We start from the raw sequence: 7808 nt of genomic DNA, 5'->3' as shown, positions 1-7808 counted from the left end.
CCAAGCCGCGCGCGCCCGCGCCAAGCAGAGCCGCGTGCCTGGCTGCGCGCCCACGTCAGGCTAAGCCGCGCGCGCCCGCGCCGCTTCCTCCGCCTGTCCACACGCGCTCGCTCACCGCGCCCGCCCGACAGCCCGACGCTGTCCTTCCACCACCACCGCCGCCGCACCTAGCCGCCCGCTGCCTGATAGCGTTGGGAGGGACGACTCTGAGAGAGACGACCGAGAGATAAGGGATAAGTTTGGCTTTTTATAGGTCTTTTTGTTAATTTTTAATTGCTTTGATCCGGACGTAGATAATTGAGTTAAGAATTAGGGTAAACGGAGCATTCGTTTTGGGAAAGTATGGGTAAAAACACAAAGTGAAAGAAAGTGAGAGTAAAATCACAATTGTGGTTTGAAATAGGGGCAAAAAAGCAATATTCAGAAGAGCAAACTTGTCATCTTTCAATTTTTTTAACACCGTTACCTGCTGTTCACGGAGTAGGAGTAAACTGGACCTTCGTTTTGGAAAAGCAGAGATAAAAACATAAAGTGGAAGAAAATATGGATAAAATCACAATTAGGGTTCAAAATAGGAGCAAGAACGCAATAGCCAAAAAAAAAAAAAAAGACGGCGGGTGAGGAGCTTAAGCGCAAAAAAAAATCTCTCATCTTATCCTATTTATTGGATTAGTATTCAGTGGTCCTAATTAGAAGTTTATAAATTTACATGGGTGAGATGGTTTGGACATGATCTAGGGTCCTTCCTCTAAACCTCTCTAGAACCCTGCGCCCCAATCCATGGCTAGACCCTGCGGCGCCGCGCTCCAGCGGCACGCGGCAGTGGCCGTCCTTCGCGCGGCGGCCGCCGCTGGCGACCTGTCCAAGGGAAAGGCGCTCCACGCCCGGCCCATCACAGCCGCCCATTTCGACATCGTCCTGCACAACAACCTTCTACGCCAAGTGCGGCCGGGTCGGGCTCGCCCGCAAGGTGTTCGACGCAATGCCCTTCCGGAACGCCGTGTCCGGAAACCTCCTCATGTCCGCATACGCTTCCCTGGGGCGCCATAAGGACTCTCTCGCGCTGCTCAGGGTGGTCGACTTTGGCCTGAACGAGTACGTTCTGTCAGCGGCAGTGGCCGCAACCGCCAATGTCAGGAGCTATGACATGGGGAGGCAGTGCCATGGGTATGCTATTAAGGCTGGGCTGGCGGAGCAACACTATGTTTTCAACGCAGTTCTATATATGTACTGTCAGTGTGCTCACATGGAGGATGCGGCAAAGGTATTTGAGAATGTGTCTGGTTTTGATGCATTCGCATTCAACTCAATGATAAATGGATTTCTTGATCGGGGGCTACTGGATGGTTCATTTGGGATTGTAAGAAAAATGACTGGGGAGGTTGAGAAATGGGATTATGTGTCTTATGTCGCAGTTCTTGGGCATTGTGCTAGCATGAAGGACTTTGTGCTTGGGATTCAGGTGCATGCGCAGGCTTTGAAGAAGAGGCTAGAATTAAATGTGTATGTGGGGAGTGCACTTGTTGATATGTACGGGAAATGTGACCATGCTCATGATGCTAATCGTGCATTCGAGGTTCTGCCAGAAAAGAATGTTGTTTCTTGGACAGCTGTTATGACTGCTTACAACCAAAATGAGCTGTATGAAGATGCATTGCAATTGTTCTTGGACATGGAAATGGAAGGAGTTTAACCCAATGAGTTCACTTATGCTGTGGCTCTCAACAGCTGTGCTGGCCTTGCAGCCTTGAGAACTGGTAACGCCCTTGGTGCCTGTGCTATGAAATCTGGGCATTGGGACCATCTGCTAGTCGGTAATGGCCTCATGAACATGTACTCAAAGAGTGGCAGCATTGAGGATGCGCAAAGAGTCTTCGTTTCCATGCCACTTCGTGATGTTGTCTCTTGGAATTTGATGATCACAGGCTATGCGCATCATGGCCTTGCAAGGGAAACGATGGAAGCATTTCACAGTATGCTATCAGCAGCAGTGGTCCCGTCTTATGTCACCTTTGTTGGAGTATTGTCAGCTTGTGCTCAGTTGGGTCTTGTTGATGAAGCATTCTACTACTTGAATACTATGATGAAGGAAGTTGGAATTACACCTGGGAAGGAACATTATACTTGTATGGTTGGTTTGTTATGCGGAGTTGGACGGCTAGATGAGGCTGAGAGGTTCATAGTGAATAACTGCATTGGCACAGATGTTGTTGCATGGCGATCACTGCTAAGTTCTTGTCAGGTATATAAAAATTATGGTATTGGTCATCGAGTAGCTGAACAGATTCTTCAGTTGGAGCCCAATGATATTGGAACCTATGATTTACTCTCTAACATGTGTGCAAAAGCCAACCGATGGGATGGCGTTGTGAAGGTTCGTAAGCATATGAGGGAGAGGGGCGTTAGGAAGCCACCTGGTGTTAGTTGGATTCATGTGGGAAGTGATGTTCATGTTTTCACATCGGAGGAGAAGTTACATCCGCAGATGGACCAAATCACTGAAAAACTTGAAGAGCTGATCAACCAGATAAAAGCTATCGGATATGTTCCAAACTTTGCAGTGGTCCTACATGATATTGAGGATGAACAAAGAGAGGAGCACCTTATGTATCATAGTGAGAAATTGGCTCTAGCCTTTGGCCTTCTTCACACACCTAAGGGTGCAACAATCCATATCATGAAAAACCTCAGGATATGTGATGATTGCCATGTTGCTATCAAACTCATATCAGTCGTCACTAGCAGAAAAATAGTTGTGAGGGATGCTGTTCGATTTCATTGTATAGAAGGTGGGGTTTGCTCATGCAATGATTATTGGTAATTTGTGGTGCAACTGTCTTGATACTTGATAGTGTGTGGCCTGTTGAGTCAGGTTAGTGAAGCACGATGGTAGTGCTTAAATTTCTGAGCATTCTCACTTCATGCATTCACTAAATTACCAGCTGGGCTTGCAAAGTTGCGCTCCTACAATAGGTTTTAGGCAACTAAAGCTGTACAGCCTACAAATTGGTGAGAACTTGGAACACAGACTTAAACGACCCATTTCAATGATTGACATAGAATGGATATTCATGCTCGGTAAATCAAGGATTTCTTGACAAAATAGAGCTATAAAGACTGGCAGTAAGGGTCCACTTGTAAACATATGAAGATTACTGCAGAGACTATAGCTCTTGTTCAAGGTTTTGATCGTGGAGTGCCACATAGATACTGTATTTGTTAGTCAAGCTGCTCAGTTGCATCAAAAGGACATTGCTGGTAAATGTGAAATATCAAAACATGTATGAACATAGGAGTGGAAAAATCTAATTGAAAAATGGATCTAGAATTCTTGGAGAGGCAGGCAAATATACATTGAGCAAATTAGGGCCGATCGCAAGGTACAAGTCAGATTGTCTCTACAGTAGCACGGTCGTAGATTGGCGAATAACTGCCAATCTTCTTGTGCAGGAAGCGGAACATGAAGAGAATAGAGGGAACAATGAAGAACTGTGTGATCTTTTTGGATAACATAAGGAATGGCTGCAAAGTTATTTCCATTGCCGTCAGACACTCGATAGGTATACAGAGTATTTGTAGATGTATGTTAACCTGCTGTGGAATAGTCCACCATGCTAGCTTATGACAAAGGACACGATAAGCAGGAGGCTCCTTTCACTCCTTAAGGATAGGATCAGCTTGTGACTGGGCACAAAGATTCAGTGTGAACATGCATGCAGGAGGAGGATGCAGTGTGCATGCAAGCAACCCATCAAAGCAGCGTCGCTTCATCTTGAAGAAAACATGTGAGTGGAATAAGATGAGAGAGATTATTTTGTGAAATGAATATTTTTGTATTTCCTACTAACAGTATTCACAATGCATTCCATTCTATTCCTATGACTGACATGTCTCCCCTCAGTCTAGGTTTTGGCCATGAAGTTTGAGAGAAGAATAATATAAGCCATCAGCTAGAGATGTATCTGCCAAAGATGTCCATATCCGTGGAGTTTAACCTATTTATACATTTTGGTCCGCAAGGTACGTTTGATTTTTTAGAACCTATAAACTTTCCTTAAATTAGTGAGCATGGAATATAGTATGTTTTAAACATCTTTATTAGTACTTAGTAACAGTTAGGGGTGGCAAATTCATTTTATCGGGTTCATAAACTCGGGGTCCCCAATGAACCCGCTTCCCTACAAAAACCCGGCCCAGCAGACGGCGTAGCGACAACGCGCGCCTCCCGGGCCGGCCCAGATACATAATGACAGGCCGGGAGAACAATCCGGTCCCCGACCGGAAGGCCTAGCCAAGGTGGGGACACAGTCCGACTCCAACCTCCTTTTCCGACCAGGGATACGTCGGACCTCTGCTCGCGGCTCTTCCCCGATCGACACAGTCGGGGCCGACTGGGAACGACCGACCGGGGACGCCTGCTCGGTGAGGGCCCGGGGATCAGGCGGAGCAGATAAGGTAAGACACTCAAGTCAAACCGCAATACCGAGGACCGTACCCTGCCATACCCTGCGCACCTGCAGGACGGTGCTACCAGGCCATGCCAGATGAGCACTATGCAACCTTCCAGGCGTGTCAGAATACAAACAGTATTGTAGGTGTCGACGTTTGCCATACCAGGCGAACACGGTAGAGCCTGCCACATGCATCTGGACATAAACAGTATTGTGGGCGCCGACGACCGTCTCGTATCCGACAGCGTGGGCAACAAGACTAGGTAGCACACATATACATTCTCTCTCTTTCTCTGACTTGTAAGGCCATCCCCTTCGACTATAAAAGGGGATGAGCTCTCTCCTAAAAAACTCTCTGGCTCTCTGGCTCTCCTAAAAAAAGAGAAGCTAGACGATTCGAGCACTCGAGGACCTGAGAACTCGAATAGCTCAATAGCTCTAGAACTCTAAAGCTACACAGAGCATACGCTCCAATACTTATCGCACGTTAGGGCCCTCGTCACTCTCGGCCCTTCGGTTCAGAGTCCGACCGGACCTTTAACACCCCCTTCTTATTCCTACACGTTTGTAACCCCACAGCAAACTTCGAGCACCTGGGCTCAGGAATAAAGTCACCGACTGACTGAAACTGGACGTAAGACACGTTGTCTGAACCAGTATAAATCATGTGTCATTGAGTGTTAGGCCACATCCGATCACAACGCACGGCAAAACTATAAATATTTACTTGTTGGTCACTTTTCGCACCGACAGTTGGTGCCGCGCGTTCACGCTTTTGGTCATCGGATGGCTTACCTTTCCACCATCTTTGTCATGGCGGGCTCGAGCGATACGATTCACTTCGGCTCGCTAGAGTTCCCCACGCTCCCACCTGTTGGGATGTGGGTTCCTCCCGTCTTCGTGCCACTCCAGACCTTCCTCTTCGGGAGTCTGGACTTCATCGCTGACCGGTTCGGCGTACTCCGCCTCCGCGAGGAGGCGCTTGTCCCGGCGTCCACTGGAGGAGCGCCCTCCATCGGCCCCAGGCCACCCGACGACCTCAACATCGAAACCCTCGCGCTTCACCTCGAGTCCATGCTGGGCTCAAACTCCACGGTGAGTAACGTATATGTTGTTCTTTACTCATTATTTAACACCTTTCGTCGACTCTCCGGAGGACCCCCGTTGTCCCCACTGCGACCGCCGTGTGACCAGTTCCCCTACGGCTTCGCGTCCCCCGGGGACGCGTACGCGAGGGGGCTCCGAAGGATGCTGATGCCGCCCCCTCTCACATCCGAATTCGTGGGGATTGCGGGCTACGCTCTCGCCTCCTTTCACGACCTCGTAGATGACGAGGTCGAAAGCGACGGCTCTAGCATCGGCGACGTCGTGGCACCTGGCCACCCTCTGTCCCGGGAGTGCGCTATGGCGGACGCCCCGTGACAGCCATCGGTGGTAGCGGAATCTCTGCAGACTCACACCCCTCCAGACCCTTGTGCGAAGGCCCTCGCGCGTGCGCAGGAGCACGACGAGGAGTTACGACAAAGGCGGCAGAGTCAGCCGCCACCTGCGCTGGCGCGCTCGGCGAGCACGCTGCGCCACGTGCGTGTAACCCGGCGAGCGGCGCTCGGGGTCGCGCCCGCCAAGTCCAGCGTAACATCCTGGACGAAGGGAACGATCCCCCACAGTTTGCTCGGGCTGGCCAAAACATCACTGCTGCGGTGATGCTTCTGCGCGGCCTTCCCGAGCCTGTCGACCCCTAGGAACAGGCAATCCACCGGAACCTCCGGGCGCTAGTGGAAACCGTCGCCGTTCAACAAGCGGAGAGCTCCGCGTCGCGATACCGGCTCGCGGCCTCTTGCCCCACCGGGGGAATGGGGCCGCACCAGTCGAATCGCTCCATCCACTCACCACTACAGTTGCTGGGCGTGGGGCAGGAGGCCACGGCTGCACCACGGCCTGACCCGGCGCCCGCTCCACACCGACCACCTATGCGCGAATGGCTCGGGCCGAACCGTGACGCTCGCAGCGTCATCAACAATCGACGCCATGCCCGGCACGATGATGACGTCCACCAAGTGGCGGCGAGAGCAGGCGGCACGGGCCCCGGCCTGACCATCGAGGAGTGTGGGGACACGCATCCCAGGCATGGTGGTCGACCAAACCACCGGAGCCCCAGCCCGGATGGCCTGGGGCCACGGGCCTTTGGTCGTCGCATCCAGAGAGCGTCATTCCCACAGCGCTTCCGACCACCCACCAACATCGCCAGATACACCGGGGAAACGAACCCCGGTATATGGCTCGAAGACTTCCAGCTCGCCTGTCGAGCCGGAGGAGTGGATGATGACCACTTCATCATTCAGTATCTCCCCATCTGCGTGGGGGAGCATGTTCGAGCATGGCTCGAATTCCTCCCGCCTGACAGCATCTGCGACTGGGTGGATCTCAAGAGGGTCTTCGTTTGAAATTTTCAAGGGACATGTTCGTTCTGGGAATTCCTGGGACCACAAGAGCTGCCAGCTGGAGCCTAACGAGTCCCTACGGGATTACATCCATATGTTCTCAAAGCGGTGCAACTCCCTTCCTGATGTCATCGATGCGGACGTCATCAGCGCGTTCCTCTCTGGGACAACCTGTGAGTCCTTGATCCACAATCTCGGCTGTTTGAAGCCCCGAACCACCCACGACCTGCTCGACATCGCCACGAACCACGCCTCCAGCGAGGAGGCGGTCGGGGCGGTCTTCAGCGGCGGTCGGGACAGGGGCAAGGTCAAGCGCGAGAACCAAGGCGAGGGCCCCTCCACGCAAAAGGGCAAGAAGAACAAGAAGGATCGGCGCCGACCGGCCAACCCAGCTTTGGTCGCTGCAGCCGATCGTGCGGGCAAGCAGCCCCAGTAGGGCCAGCTCGACCACTTCGACAAGCTCATGGAGAGTCCATGCACGAACCACGTCTACCCCGTCAAACACCTCTACAAGGACTGCGAGCTCCTCAATCGCTTTCTGCGACAGGCCGGCAAGCCGAAGGAAGGGAAGGGCAAGGAGGAGGCGGCCAAGAATGGAGGCACGGCGGGCAAGGATGATGACGGCTTCCCCGACCTCGAGGAATGCCTCATGATCTTTGGGGGATCCGACACCATCCACTCCAAGCACCAGTACAAGGTACGCTACAGAGAGGCATGTGGCGCCGAGTCGGCCGTCCCCTCTTTCCTTAGCTGGTCGGACTCTCCGATCACTTTTGATCAGAGAGACCATCCTTCAAGCTCTTCGATGAGCTGCGTCAGGAGATTGCTACCTTCGACGACCTGTTGGCGCGCCGTGATGCCGTCGCCGCTGGTGACCACGGCGACTCTTGGCGTGTCAACGATGGCCTCATCCTCC

At 52.2% G+C, this 7808-nt stretch overlaps 1 pseudogene; it reads left to right on the top strand.

Moving 5' to 3' along the window:
- The first annotated feature begins 780 nt into the window (after positions 1-780).
- LOC136516666 (pentatricopeptide repeat-containing protein At5g39680-like) lies at positions 781-2821 on the top strand (annotated as a pseudogene).
- Positions 2822-7808: the final 4987 nt, after the last annotated feature.

Source organism: Miscanthus floridulus, chromosome 17 (assembly GCF_019320115.1).
Source record: "Miscanthus floridulus cultivar M001 chromosome 17, ASM1932011v1, whole genome shotgun sequence".
Taxonomy (NCBI): Eukaryota; Viridiplantae; Streptophyta; class Magnoliopsida; order Poales; family Poaceae; genus Miscanthus; species Miscanthus floridulus.
Note: the sequence above shows the minus strand (reverse complement) of the source record. Positions and strands in the feature narration are given on the sequence as shown.